At 48.1% G+C, this 13,176-nt stretch overlaps 1 long non-coding RNA gene across 1 annotated transcript; it reads right to left on the bottom strand.

Annotated features, from left to right (window-relative positions):
* Positions 1–717: 717 nt before the first annotated feature.
* Positions 718–2,132, bottom strand: LOC119959406. Its single transcript, XR_005459195.1, has 2 exons — positions 2,078–2,132; positions 718–953 (listed from the first exon to the last, which is right to left on the bottom strand). It is a non-coding gene; the product is annotated as an uncharacterized LOC119959406 (long non-coding RNA).
* Positions 2,133–13,176: the final 11,044 nt, after the last annotated feature.

Here is a 13,176-nt window from a genome sequence, read left to right as displayed (position 1 = left end):
TTGCGCACAGCTCAGCCTAATTCAGCTGATGGTGCTGCATAGGGCTCACATGACAGGGGCAAGGATGAGCCAGTTCTTCGGAGGGGAAGACAGGTGCGGGAGGTGTTCGGGAGGCCCTGCGAACCACACCCATATGTTCTGGGCTTGTCCGGCCTTGGAGTGGTTTTGGAAGGGGGTGGCGGGGACTTTGTCGGAAGTGGTTGGGTCTAGGGTCAGGCCGGGCTGGGGGATCGCGATCTTTGGGGTAGCTTCGGAGCCGGGAGTGCTGGAGACGAGAGAGGCGGCATTCTGGCCTTTGCGTCTCTAGTAGCCCAGCGCAGGATTCTGTTTACAGTGGAGGGATATGCGGCCCCTGAGTTCGGAGGCCTGGGTCAACGACATGGCTGGGTTCATCAAGTTGGAGAGGATGAAGTTTGCCCTGAGGGGGTCGGTACAGGGGTTCTTTCGACGGTGGCAGCCCTTTCTCAACTTCCTGGCGAAGGGGTAGAGAGTGGTCGGTCTCAGCAGCAACTTGGGGGGGGGGGGGGGGGTGGGGATGGTTAGGGGGTTTGTTTTTGCAGCGGTGGGTTTGCTATGTTGCTATTTTCTTCTTTCTTGTATTGCTGTTGGTTTTTTGTTATTATTTATTTTGGGGGGGGTGAGTTCTTTTCTTGTGTTGGTGTGGAAACACACCTTGTTTGTTTTAAATTGTGGGGAGAAAATTTGTTATTGAAAAACTTGAATAAAAATTATTTTAATAAAAAGTAAAAGGGACACAGATTTAAGATTGTGAACAAGATCTACATGGGAGATAGGAGGTAGTCATTTTATACAGTGAGTGATAATGATATGTAACTCAATGCTTACACACAAAGGTCGATAATCTCCAGGTCCTGATAACTCGAATGGTGCTGTCAGAATTTGATGTGAGGATTGGTTGTGAGTTTCCTGTCTGCGAATCCCTTTCTAAGCCCCTGTGAAATAAGTTTACAAAAAGGCATCACCGTCAGTCCAGAAATGTAATTCAGGAAAGATAAACATTTCTCCTGGTTTAAATTTGCTGTGTGTAAATCCTCCCCTACTAATCCCCTATAAAAGGAGTTTCCAAAATTAATCACTGTCAGTCCAGGATAGAAATTTACAACATTCTCCCCTCCTGCTCCCTGATCCAGGCTGACCGGTCATGCCCCCTGTCATAATATACACACAAGTATATGATGGTGCACAGACAGGCATTGATTGACACACAGGATGACCAATGAACACACAGAACACAGCAGCCTGACAGGACACAGCCACGATAAAGCGAGAGGGCACTAGTTTTCCCGCTCTCTTGGGATGCAGCCTCTGAGACAGTCAGAGCCTGTGAGCAACAACTAGAACATCCACCATGTGGTAGTAAGATAGTTTGGTCAGGTTAGCCTCAGGTCTCCAGTCAACTCAGCATAGTGTCAACCCACAGTTAAATTATGTTCAATAAAATAGAGTTGCATTTCTTCAAGTGTTGGAAGCCTGTCTCTCACTGCTACAGTAAACGCAGTCCTCGCAGACCCAGCTTGCCCGACACATCACCCCCAGCTGCACACTGTCCCTCGTCATCAGCAGTCCCCTGATTTGAGGGTGATGTTGACTCAGGGTTGTGAGTTTCTGCCCTGGGTCTTCATGTGACTGAACAGAGCCGCAGACCTTTGGACACATGGGGCAGGATGTCCAATGAGACACTGAAATCCCGAGAGCAGGATTTGCTTCCTTTTCTTTCCATCTCTGCCACCGCTTTGCATCAATAAGACATTGGGAGTCAAAGACTAATCCAGTTTGATGGACAAGTTGTCTCCATTCTGAACAATGGGGAACAAGCCCCTCCCACTCATTGTGACATCGCCCCGACAAAGATGAGAAACGCGCATGCGCCCTGATTTACATCCAATAAAGATGGCGGCCGTTAACCCGAGCTGAAGATGAAGAGCTGCAGCTCCGCTCGGTACAAACTGGGTCCCGAAACTTTTTTCCGCGGTTTATGGCTCACAGCAGCTTTACACAACATTTCCACCCACCCCCACGATCTCTCGCTCCCTCCATATTGTTAATCACGTCTCACCAATTTCCGATCTGAAAAACACACCCTTCTCCTTCGCCATTACCCATACTGCGCATGCTTCAATCACAGCCTGGCCCCACCCCTCATTCACTCAGATTGGTTGGAGGACCAGCTGCCCTCATCAGTCGTCTGGTCCCGCCACCTCCTCCTATTGGTCAGAACCTGCCGTCAATCATCCGGGTATTGTGACGATGACAGATGGTAAGAGCGGCCACAGCCTCAGGCTGATAGGTGATTGTTCCTGTCTCAGCCCCTCCCCCTCCCTGCTGCCCTCTGACCTCCCGCCCCTCTGCCTGATGTGGGACCACCTGGGGCTGTTGTGAAGACCAAGGGCTTTGTTTTGCGTCCCACAGGGCTGAAGGGCGCCGTCCGCCTGCCTTTCACCGTCTGTGGTGAGTGTGGGGCAGCCTGGGATATTGTTTTAGGCCCCTCCAGGGCTGAAGAACGCTGCCCCGCTCTGCTGTTGCCCTGCAGCACCTTCCCTTGTGGCACCTGCTGTTGTGGTGCCACGTCCATCCCCCCTCCCCACACCCTTTCCCTACTACCCTGGTCTTAGATAGACAGCCGGACCGTACCAGGGGTGGGCATGGCCAGTACCCCAGGGGCATCCTCCACTCTGCCAAATGCAGGGCGGCCAAGAACCTATGCAGGGACGGCAGCCCCTCGACATTTCCGTTGACTCCGCGACCCCCCCTTCGCCTTTCCGACTACGAACACGGCAACTTAGGGTCAAATGTTATGCCCAACCCCACAATGACCATCGAGGTGTGCACCCTTGCGATGATCCGGGGTCTTTGGCCCCTCGGCCATCGTAGCCGCCTCCAGGATGTACGGTAAGGCCATCTTTTTCCTGCGGGCCGAGCAGACGGTCCACTATGTCCTGGAAAGGGGGCTCACTGTGAGCAGGACACACATGGTGGTGGACCCACTGGAGGCCATCGCCGAATGTGTGGTTCTTTCAAACGTGCCGCCCTACCTCCCCACCGAGCTCCTCCTCCCCCATCTCAAACTACTGGGGGAGGTCAGGACCAGAGTGGCGCCGCTGTCACTCGGCCTGCGGGACCCCTCCCTCCGCCATGTCTACTCCTTCCAGCATCAGGTTTTTGTCTGCCTGACTCGGGAGGAGATCACAGAGGGAGGTTTTGTGGTCTCCCACCAAGGGGAGGACCGTAAAGTGTTCTGGTCTGCGGATGACCTGCGGTGCCATGCCTGCAGAGGGCTGGGGCATATTCGCCGGAATTGCCCCACCCTAATGGCTGCCACCAACACCACCCCAGGGCAGTCGCAGCTGGCACTGCCTCCCCTCTCCTCTGCCACCTCTTTGTCTGCCTAGCAGCCGGCCCCTGACAACACCGCGGCTGCTGGCGGGGGGAGAGGGAACCTCGGCTAGACCTGTGGCGGCCTAAAAAGGCGAAACAGAAGATGGCACGGTGGTCAGACCGGGCCCATCCACACCTTGGTCCCATCATGGGTACTGACCCCATGTCTGTCCCAACCAACTCAGAGGCTGCAGCCTCACCATGGGACACCGCCTCCTCCTTGTAACAACCTGAGGTGCCTGGAGAGACCTCCACACCGGCTCCGGAGGGTGGTGGGGAGCCAGTGTCCCCGGGCTGGAGGCTGTTCCAACCTTGCCACAATCCCAGGGGCTGGCCGATGCGGGGAGGGGGCGGCGCGCTGCCGAGGGTCCTCCAGCAGTGGAGACCCTGCAGCGAGATCAGCCTGCCGCCTGTCCGGGCTGGAGGAGGTGGTGGATCTCGCTACCCCCTCCCCAGGCGAGCGGGGTTGGGTGTCTCCTGTGTTTATTCCCGTCACCCTGACGCCCAGCTCCATTAAAAAGGTCAAGGCGTCTCCTAGGCCGCCAAAGCGCCTGAGCTGCCATCGTCTACTGATCAGGCAGCCCCGGGGCCAGGCAGAGACGTGACCCCCGAGGGCTCGTTTCGCCCAGTCCGTTTTACTCCTCGGTCACCTTTTGTTCATCGCCTGGGACTGGCGGCAGCCACCAGTGTCCTTGTATATTCGGGTCATGGGCGGGCAACGGCGAGGAAGGCTCCCCGCTCACAACACCCAAGCAGATGATGCCATGTTCCATCCCGGAGCTGTTCCTGGGGTCTGGCATCGACGGCGAAGGCGGGGTCCGAGCCGCCGCCATCTACGGACCCTGAATCGTGGGGGGAGCTGCAGGGAACCTGCCTGAGGATGATCCTGGGGGTGGGATGAAATGAAAATCACTTATTGTCACAAGTAGGCTTCAAATGAAGTTACTGTGGAACGCTCTGAATCGCCACATTCTGGCTCCTGTTCGGGGAGACTGGTACGAGAATTCAGTAGTGCTGCTGACCTGCCTTTGTCTGATTTAAAACCCAGCTATTTAGCCCTGTGCTAAAACAGCCCTGGATCAACTCGGGCCAAGGGCTAGACAGTGGGCCCACAGCGCCGGCCACACTCCACGTGGCGGGGGGCTCGGGCTCAGACTGCTCGCAGGAGGAAGGCTGTTCAGTGGCGTGCGAGGAGGAGGATTTAGATGCTCTCTGCAGTGAGGCAGAGGGCGCCCTCATCCCCTCAGGGGAGCTCCGTGCATTTTTGAAAAGCATCATGGTTACCGGGACTGCGTGCGGCTGGCCCTGGACAGCTGGGGAAATCTGGGGCTGCTCCTCGAGTCCAAAGCAGAGAACTGGTATGTTGAGCGCCTTCCTGTCTCTTGACCAGGAGAAGGTGTTCAACAGGGTGGGGCACGAGTATTTGCTCGGGACTCTGCGAGCTTTCGGGTTTGTGTCGCATTCTGTCACCCGGATCCGATTACTGTACGCTGCTTCGGAATTTCTGATTAAGGTTAAAGGGTCTCTGACGGCGCCCCTTCGCTTTGGGAGATGAGTGCGTCAGGGCTGCCCCCTGTCCGCCCAACTTTATTCTCTCTGCGTGGAGCCTTTCCTGCGCCTCCTGCGGAGGAGGTTGTCGGGGCTGGTTCTGCACGAACCGGACATGTCGGTGGTCCTTTCGGCTTACGCTGATGACGTGCTCCTCATGTTCACTGACCCTGGTGACCTGCGGAGGATGCGAGAGTGCCTGTCTACTCCGCCGCGTCTTCTGCTCGGATCAACTGGGCTAAATGTTCCGGACTGCTGGTCGGTCCATGGCAAATGGACTCCCTCCCAGAGGAGCTCAGGCCCGTCTGCTGGAGTCGGACCAACATCTCCGGGTAAGCGTTCTCCAAGGCGGTCTTCAGGACACGCGACAACGCAGAATTGCCGAGCAAAAACTTATAGCTAAGTTCCGAACGCATGAGTGCGGCCTCAACAGGGATCTTGGATGCCTGTCACATTACATCCACCCCCCACCATCAGGCCTGGACTTGCAAAATCCTACCAACTGTTCGGGCTTGAGACAATTCACACCTCTTTACCCTGTGATTATCCCTCTCCCTGGATCTGTAATGATTTGATTACCTGCAAATGCTCACATTCCAAGCAGTGCCAGCATCTCTGACTTTGTCTATATAAATGTTTCTGGAACATACCTCGCCATTCACCTGAGGAAGGAGCTGCGCTCCGAAAGCTCGTGTTTGAAACAAACCTGTTGGACTTTAACCTGGTGTTGTAAGACTTCTTACTGTGCCTTTAATTTTGTGAACTCTTTCTGCCTGCCGCCTTTCAATTTCTTTACTTCCTCCTGCCAATTGCTTTTTTAAAAAAATTCCTCCGGACTTTCCTCTTTTAATGTTTTATCTCCTCCCGACTTTCTTTTTTTTAATGTCTTCATCTCCTCCTGACTCTCAGCTAGCTGTCCGCGGACGGTCTTTAGGACCTCCTCGGTTCCTACTAGTTGCGCCAAGCAGCACACTACCGCTATCGCTTTCTCATACTTGAGCGCACGCTTTCCGGGTGCTTTATTCAGGTCCTCCCAACAGGCTTAGAACATAGAACAGTACAGCACAGAACAGGCCCTTCGGCCCTCGATGTTGTGCCGAGCAATGATCACCCTACTTAAACCCACGTAACCCGTATACCCGTAACCCAACAATCCCCCCATTAACCTTACACTACGGGCAATTTAGCATGGCCAATCCACCTAACCCGCACATCTTTGGACTGTGGGAGGAAACCGGAGCACCCGGAGGAAACCCACGCACACACGGGGAGGACGTGCAGACTCCACATAGACAGTGACCCAGCCGGGAATCGAACCTGGGACCCTGGAGCTGTGAAGCATTGATGCTAACCACCATGCTACCGTGAGGCTTGTCCTATTGCTCCGGGGCCTGTCTCTGTATTCTCACAAAATTCTGCCCATAGGGGCCATCCTTTCCTCTTTATATATTCTCAAATTTTCTCCTCCTATATGGGACACTTTGCTACCTGCGAACTCCAGTCGCTCATCTCTGGCCACAGGGAAGGTGTCGGGAGTCGATTGGACTAGGGGTACGGCTTATGGGCTATTTTCCTGTCCCAATCCCTCTGAGTTTGAGTACAAAGTAACAGAATGTACCCTGTTCTCCCTGTTAATAATGCATGCAGTTAGTACAACCCGAAATGAGCGATTTGTCCAATACAGAATACTGTGGTTTCTGATTTTTAATTAGGTTTGCGGGATTTTTAGAGAAACAATTGTTACTTCTAATCGCGTCCCTTCTGGTGATGCCAATGTTGTGCCTGTCTAAACCACAGTGTGTCTTAACCGATATATGGCGGACAAATGACTATGAAACTGTTTCATACAATGATTCAATATTTATTCACTATCACACAATTGTTACTGGTAATTGATCACACACACACACACACACACACACATACACTTGAGTCAAACTACAAACTGTTATGCACAAGACCTTAACTTCAAAGTGACTAGCAAGTCCCAGACAGATATTGGCCTTTATCTGTATCCCGAATCTTGTGGTCCTCAATGTTCAGTCCTTGGTCTGGTCTGTCCCTGGCTCTGGTCCTCCTTCAGTTGGTCGGGTGATGGTCTACTTCGCCGACCAGTGGAAGTCACCATTGTTGGTTATTGCTGCAGAGAGATTCTAAAGTTGTGCATAACCTTTTAAACCTGCTTGAATTTCCTCCCCTTTGGAGGATGGTCTCTTGGTCATTTGTCAATCAATTGATATGGGATCAATCAGCCTGATCGATCCAGTCCAATCAGGGGCTGCCACGCCAATTTTGGGGTGGGCACTCAGTGACCATGCCTGGAAGTGTTCGGGGCAGGTAGGCTTTCCAAAGGAATTTAGGTGCCGCTGTGTCTGGTAAAGAAGCGTGAATGACAGGACAATTCTATTGTTCCTGGGATGGCCTGGAGATGGCCATTTGCTTATGTTATTTGCATAAACCTGTAAAATCTTTTGAAGTCTGCAAACCCTTTTGCTGCAACTTTGTTTGATCTGTTCTGAAGCCTGCCTGTGCATAAAACATGGCCACTTTTCCCAGCATGCCTTGCTGGACACCATTTTAGTTGGCCACAGAATAGAATGTGAACTGGCACAATACATAAAAATGGATTGGAAAAGTTTCTATGGCTACATAAAAGGAAAGGTTTGTCTCAGACAAAGGTCCATTACAGATGGAGTCAGGAGAATTTAGAATGAGGGATAGAGATCTCTACAGCCACCTCGTTCAACACTCTGGGATGTAGATCATCAGCTTTTTGGGTTTTATTAACTTTCAACCCCATTAATTTCTCCAGTATGACTTTTTCACCAATACTAATCTCTGCCAGTCCCTTGGTTCTCTGGTATTTTGGGGACAATTTCTGTATCTTCCTCTGTGAAGACAGACGCACATTGTTTAGTTTCTCTGCCATTTCCTTACTCCCCATTATAAACTCTCCTGTCTCTGCCTGGAATGGACCCACATTGGTCTTTGCTAATCTTTTCCATTTCACATTCCTGTAGAAACTTTTCCAGTCGGTTTTTATGTTTCTCGCCAGTTTGCTCTCATCAGTTTCTTGGTCCTCCTTTGCTAAATTCTAATGGATCTCATGAATCTTTAACTGTTCTTGTTCTCCACGCCACGGTTACATCGCTTTTCCTGTTGGATTTTTATTCCTTGAAGGAATCTATATTTGTTGTATACATGTTGTCAGGTGGTTGTACCTTTAACAAATGAATGTTTATCAAATAGCTGCAGTGATGTCAGTGTGTGGGTGTAGCTGGGCTGTCTGTCTTTCACTTTTGTTTTTGAGCTGGAAGCTGCACTGTGTTTTTGGTTTTGTTTCAGAGGTGAAGAGCTGCATTCACAGCAAGAAGATGTTGTGATCTCTCTCTGCAATCTAAAGATCACTTGTCTTTATTTTAGAAGGTTTTAACTTGTGGATGTTGTTTGGAAATTTATCAAGGGTTATCTATACAATACTGTATCTTTTGTGGGGGGTCAGCATTGGTAGTTGATAAACTGTTTACTGTGTGTTTATAAAATGTTAACTGAATTCATAGAATAAACATTGTTTTGGTTTAAACATACTTTAGCTCTCTGTTACATCACACCTGTAAAGTGGGCCCTCGTGCTCCCCATAACCAAAATCTATTTAAAGTTGTGGGTCAGATGAACTCCATGGTATACTTTGGTGTTCTCTAAACCCTGACCCATAATAAATTAGGGGCTAGTCCGGGTTAAAAGTCTATCTTTTGTGATTGGGTTGGCATAGTGAATTCAAAGACAGTGAGGGACGAGCATATTTGTGTGGAATTCTACTCCGTAGGGAGTGTGTTGTGGACAATGGCTCTTTCAGAGGCTCGGACGTTTTTTGGGGTGGAGAAGGTCACACGCAGTACCTTATGAACAGAGACTTAAAGGCTTTTTAGATTTGGCAAAAACATTGCAGTTAGCGTTACCTGACAGCACACTACAAGAAGAGATACTTATGGCGCTAGCTGAGCATTTAAAACCGCCTGAGATACAGTCTGACTTCGTAGAAATGGCAACACTCCAGTTACAAATCAAGCAACTTGAACATGAAAAAGAATTAAAGCAGCTTGAATACGAATTGAGAGAAAAATAGAGAGAAAGGGAGATACGGATCGGGGAAAAGGAGAGAGAAGAAAGAAACAAAGAAAGAATAGCCCCAGCAGAACAAAAAGGAAAAGAGAGGAAAGGGAAGAGAGGGAGTTTGAACTTAAGAAAATGGCGATGAAACATGAGTCAGTTAAAATTGGCGGGTGTAAAGGAAAACATACAGTTGGAGGATGGTGATGAGGACAAAGAGAAAGAGTCTTAGTCGAAGGCTTGGTGGGGGTCTATTTAAATATATCCAAGCATTGCCAAGATTTGATGAGAAGGAGGTAGAAACCTTTTTCATTTCATTTGAGAAGGTGGCTAAACAAATGAAATGGCCACAGGACATGTGGGTATTACTGATTCAAACAAAGCTGGTAGGTAGGACTAGTGAACTGTTTGCATCACTATTAGAGGAGGTATCTGGGACATATGAGGAGGTGCAAAAATCCATCTTTAATGCATGTGAACTAGTGCCTGAAGCCTACACAAGGTTTAGAAATTTAAGGAAAGAACCTGGTCAAACATAGATGGAGTTTGAAAGGATCAAACAGAGTACTTTTTTATAAGTGGATGCAAATAGACCAAATGTATGAAGCTCTCAGAGAAATTATACTTTTGGAAGAGTTTAAAAATCCAATTCCTGATGTAGTGAGAACTCATGTGGAAGAGCAGAGGGTTAAAACTGCGAGGTTAGCAGCAGAAATGGCAGATGATTATAAATTAGTTCATAAGTCAAAGCTTGGTTTCCGACATCACTTTCAGCCGGTGAAGGATAGAAACTGGGGAAAAGAGAAATACTCAAGTGGTAGAGGTAAAGGAGATCTGATGGGAGATAATAAGGAGAGTGTACCTCAGATTAAAGGATACGTGGAAGAGAAATGAAAAGTTTCAAATGTTTTCACTGTAATAAACTAGGCCACGTAACGTCACAGTGTTGGTGGTTGAAGAAAAGCACGGGGAAGGCTGATGTGGTAAAACAGGACAAGACAGTGGGGTTTGTTCAAGTGGGAAAGGAAAGACCAAGTGAAGCGAAGGAGGTACAAAAGATTGTACAGCCTGATCAAGTGGTGACTGATAAGAAGGTGCCAGATCTCTTTAAAGAATTTACTTTGTGTGGGTAAAGTTTACTCATGTGTATCAGGAGGAGCAGGTGAGGAAGTCACAATTTTAAGAGATACGGGAGCTAGTCAATCTTTAATGGTAAGAGATGAGGAGTTATGTAGTTTGGGGAGAATATTGCCAGAAAAGGTGGTAATATGTGGAATTCAGAGTGAGAAGTGTAGTGTTCCATTATGTAAGGTAAGGTCCAGTGAAGAGTGGTGAAGGGGTAGTAAGAGCAAGAGAAACTATCTTGTCCAGGAATACAGTTTATCTTGGGTAATGATATAGCTGGATTGGAGGTGGGAGTGATTGATAAGCCAACTGTGATTGATAAGCCAGTGGAAAATCAGACAACTGAAGTGTTGAAGGACGAATAGTCTGGGATTTTTCCGAATTGTGTAGTAACGAGTCGCAAAGTCACAGGTTAAGACAAGAGGAGAAATCAAAGAGTGAAGATAAAGTCCAAGTTCAATTATCGGAAACGATTTTTGATCAGATGGTTGGAAAAGAACAAGAACAGGTGGAGGATGAGGCGGATATTTTTAGTTCAGAAAAATTGGCAGAGTTACAACAGAAAGATATAGAAATAAAACGGACGTATCAGAAAGCATACACGGAAGAGGAATCTGAGTGTATACTAGAGTGTTATTACCGTAAAAAAGATGTCTTGATGAGAAAATGGAGACCTTTGCATATACAGGCGGATGAAAAGTGGGCAGATGGGTATAGAAAGGAGATGTTGTGAGTAGCACATGAGGAACCAGTGGGAGGTCATTTGGGAGTAAGGAAAACTCAAGCTAAAATCCAAAAACATTTTTATTCGCCTGGACTGCAGAAAGATGTAGTTAAATTTTGTCGACCATATCACACATGCCAAGTGATAGAGAAACCTCAAGCAGTGATAAAACCAGCGCCCTTAATACCCATTCCAGCATTTGAGGAACATTTTACAAGGGACTTAATTGATTGCGTAGGACCGCTTCCTAAAATGAAAAAAAGTGGGAATCAATATCTTTTGACTATAATGGATGTGTCTACTATGTTCCCAGAGGCCATTCCAGTACACAATATTACAGCTAGAAAGATTGTGGAGGAGTTACTTAAATTATTTACTAGATATGGACTACCCACAGAAATACTATTGGATCAAAGATCAAATTTTACCATAAGGTTATTCAAAGAAGTTATGGATTGCTTAGGAATAAAAAAATTTAAATCAACTGCGTACCATCCAGAATCACAGGGAGCCTTAGAAAGTGGCATCAGACATTAGAGACAATGTTGAGGGCTTATTGTCACGATTATCCAGAGGATTGGGACAAAGGAATTCCATTCGTACTGTTTGCAATTTGCACCTAATGAGTCAACCAAATTCAGTCCTTTTGAACTAATTTTTGATCACGAGGTAAGAGGACCACTTAAATTGATTAAGGAAAAATTGGTGAGTGAGCAATCGGAACTTACATTATTGGATTACGTGTCAAATTTTAGGGAATGATTAAATAGAGCAGGGGAATTGGCTAAACAACATTTCAAAGTTGCACAAAATGTGATGAAACGGGTAGCGGACAAGAAAGCAAAAGTTTGTAGTTTTGCCAGTGGAGTTAAAGTTTTGGTATTGTTACCAGTGGTAGGTGAACCTTTAAAAGCAAGGTTTTGTGGACCTTATCAGATTGAAAGGAAATTAAGTGAGGTGAATTATGTGGTAAGAACGCCAGATAGAAGGAAAACTCACCGCGTGTCATGTGAATATGCTTAAAAGGTACTTTGAAAGGTTTGTCATCCCTCAAATTAAATTGGAAAACAAGGATGTTCTTAAAAATTGGGATACATTGTTGAGTTACCTTCCAGAGGAAAAATAAACTTTGATGTTCTCTCAACCCTGGCCCATAATAATGTGAAATAAAAGTCCCAAAAATCCCAGAGGGCCATAGGCTGCTCTCCTCTTTGACCGAGAGAGAACTGACTGGAGGTGATTTAACCCAAGGGTCAGCACACCTCAGGCGAGGGGCCTGATTGAGAAGGTGGAGCCTTCATGAATAAAGTCAGCCAGTATGAGAGTTGAATCCTCACTGTTGGCTTTGCTCTGCATCACAAACAGTCATCCAGCCAACTGAGCAAACCAACCCCCTTAAATATTAGGTATTCCCTGTACCAATCAGTTTACCAGTCCACCTCAGACAACTTGCCCCTCATACCCTGATAGGTGTCTTCTGTGAGGAACACCCAGATAAATTAAACAAAAGAACCTTGTAACCACCAGGGTCCAGCTCCATGGAAACGTGGCTTTGAGAGGTTTGAAACAGAAATGGAAACTAAATATCTTCAAACTTCCAAACACCCTTTCACTCTGTGATCCTTGTGCAATTTGAAGCCAGGTATTAGCAACAAGGCTCAAACAGCATCAGCCCACTGGAGGCAAAGTGGTGAGACCGGCCAGTCCAGCAGAAAGAAACCCTCCGACCATCCCCACTGACCACCTGTCAGAATGAACAAAATGCAGTCCTGGATGTAGAGCAGAAACAATCACAGCCGAATCCAACCTCTGTAATCAATTGTGAAATTGTTGGTATCACAGCAGGTCCGATGAAATAGGCAATCCCGTCTCACAGTGAGAGGTGAACGACCTCTCCCCAGTGTGAACTCGCTGGTGTGTCCGCAGGTTGGATAACCGAGTGAATCCCTTCCCACACTGAGAGCAGCCTCTCCCCAGTGTGAACTCGCTGGTGTCTCTGCAGGTGAGATAACCGAGTGAATCCCTTCCCACACTGAGAGCAGGTGAATGGCCTCTCCCCAGTGTGAACTCGCTGGTGTCTCCAAGGTGAGATAACTGAGTGAATCCTTCCCACACTGAGAGCAGGTGAATGGCCTCTCCCAGTGTGAACTCGCTGGTGTTTCTCCAATACACAGTTCAGTAAATCCTTTCCCACACTGCTGCAGATGAACGGCCTCTCCCCGTGTGAATTCTGGTGTCTCAATAGGCGAGATGAATCACAAAATCCTTTCACA

This window comes from Scyliorhinus canicula, unplaced genomic scaffold, assembly GCF_902713615.1.
Source record: "Scyliorhinus canicula unplaced genomic scaffold, sScyCan1.1, whole genome shotgun sequence".
In the NCBI taxonomy this organism is placed as follows: domain Eukaryota; kingdom Metazoa; phylum Chordata; class Chondrichthyes; order Carcharhiniformes; family Scyliorhinidae; genus Scyliorhinus; species Scyliorhinus canicula.
This window is presented reverse-complemented; position numbering and strand designations above follow the sequence as displayed.